Below are 2,190 nucleotides of genomic sequence, written 5' to 3' on the forward strand. Positions count from 1 at the left end.
CGCCCGCCGCACCTGCGCGCCGGCAGCGGGGCGGGGGAGCCGCCGGCACGGCACGGCCGCAGCACCGGTCCCGCTTCTGTCCCCATCCCGCACCTCCGTCCCTGACCTGAACCCGTCCCGCGTCTCTCATCCCGCATCCCCCGCCACACCCCCATCCTGAAGTCCTCGTCCTGCACTACCGCGTCCCCATCCTGCATTCCCCGTTCTCCATTCCCTGACACACCCCCTTCCCGCATCTTCTGTTCTGCATTCCTGGGCTCTATCCGGTCTCCATTCCACATCCCCTATCCTGCATCCGCTGTCACACCCCTATCCTGCACCCCTCATCCCTAGTCCACACCGTGTCCCCATCCTGCATCCCCATCACATCTCCATTTTCCATCCCCCATCCTGCATCCTTGGCCCCCACCCAGTCTTCACCCCACATCCAATGTCCTGCATCTCTTGGTCCCTGGAATGTTCTCATCCCACATCCCCGCCAGATCTCTGTCCTACATCCTTCATCCAGCATCCCTGGTCCCTGCTAGGTGTCCATCTCACATCCCCTACCCTGCATCCCCTGCTACATCCCCATCCAGCACCAGTCAGCCCACATCCCTCATCCTTACCATGTATCCATCGTGCATCTCCCATTCCATCCACATCTCTGTGTACCCCATCCTGCATTCCCAGTCCCTACTGCACCCCAATCCCACAGCCCCTCATCCCTGCCATATCCCTGCATCTTCCATCCTCCAACCCCTCTCCCTGCGATGCTCACACTGCGGTCCCCATTCCTCAGCCATTCCAGCACAGCATCTTAGGGCTCCAGGGAAAAATCCCACCCCTTTCCCAAGGTTCTGCTTTTGGATTTTCTCCTCTTCTCAGCCGGGGGAAATCAGGGTAAGCAACAAGTAACAACTCACCCCAGCTGCAGCTCCTTCACAGCTTCAGCTGGGGATGCCACAGCACACATCCAGCTTCTCTTCTCCCTGCCAGGACACTCAGGATGGGAAGGATAACTGCCAGCAAACCCCAGTGATGACAGGGAAAAGATCAGAATCCTTAATTCTGCCTGGAGAAGAAGGTGTGAAATGAATTTTGCTGTGCCAGGCTAGAGCAGCGGGGTAAGCTGCTTACCAGTGAAATTCAACCAGCTTCCTAAAGAATTGTCACTAAAACGTGTTTACACAAGTGGCAAGAGGAGGAGCACGCTCCAATTGTCAAAAACCCGTGTTTGCCTCAGCTTCTCGGTGAGAGCCGTTAAAAACTCGTCAGGCAGAAGCTTCCCAAGGTGCATCTCCCCTTTCCTGGTGGCTGCGTGAGCAGCTCCCGGGTCTGTTCCAAAGAGATTTTCCAAGTACCTCTTGAGGCAGGCGGAGAGATGACAGCAACTGGTGTTAAGTGCTCTCAGCACCTCCCTGTGAGCGTGTGCGGGTGCTCTGCTCCCCGAGGGAACCGTTTGGAAGGCGGCTTTCGGAAAGCACAAAGGCGTTCTGACGCCAAGGAAAAGGACACAAGCAGCCCAGCGGTTGTAGCTGGGTACAAGCAAGGGCACCCAGCAAAAGCACAGATGATTTGATTGCCTGATGTGCAGGCTTGAAAGCAGACAGGCAATTTGGTCTGTGAAACATAAACAGCATCACATTTGCGGGGCAAAACCAAAAGCAATCCCAATTCCTGAACGACTCCCACTGCTGTTTGTGCATGGCCAAACAGCCAGCTCACTCTGGAGGTGAGAAATGGGGTGAAGACCTCTTAGGAATGATCACTAGGATATGTGGGTTCTGCTGGAGCACCTGGCTGAGAGACTTTCCACCTCTAACACAGCATGATTCCATATCCACAGAAGCAATTTGGCATGGGCAGCAGCACCTGTTTTGTTATAAAACAGCCAAGCACCAGCACCTTCCAGTTTTCAAAGTGTTCATCCTAGGGCAAATTGAAATCCTGTGTCGCTATTTTTACCAAATGTGGAAATTTACAGGAAAAAACAACGTTGTCTTGAGATCTCTGAAGGATTCACAATGGAATCAAAGAGCTTGGTGCTGCTTTTAATGGAGAAACCACCTACAAGGCATATGTTTTTTGACACGCTCCGAAACGGTCACTGGAAAGAGCTCTAACCATCGATGCCTTCTTATTATCATAGTTATGTGCTGTGCTGAAAGTTTAATTACAGAAACTATCAATGCAACAGGAGATAAACAC

The sequence above is a fragment of the Parus major genome, chromosome 6 (genome assembly GCF_001522545.3).
Source record: "Parus major isolate Abel chromosome 6, Parus_major1.1, whole genome shotgun sequence".
NCBI lineage: Eukaryota > Metazoa > Chordata > Aves > Passeriformes > Paridae > Parus > Parus major.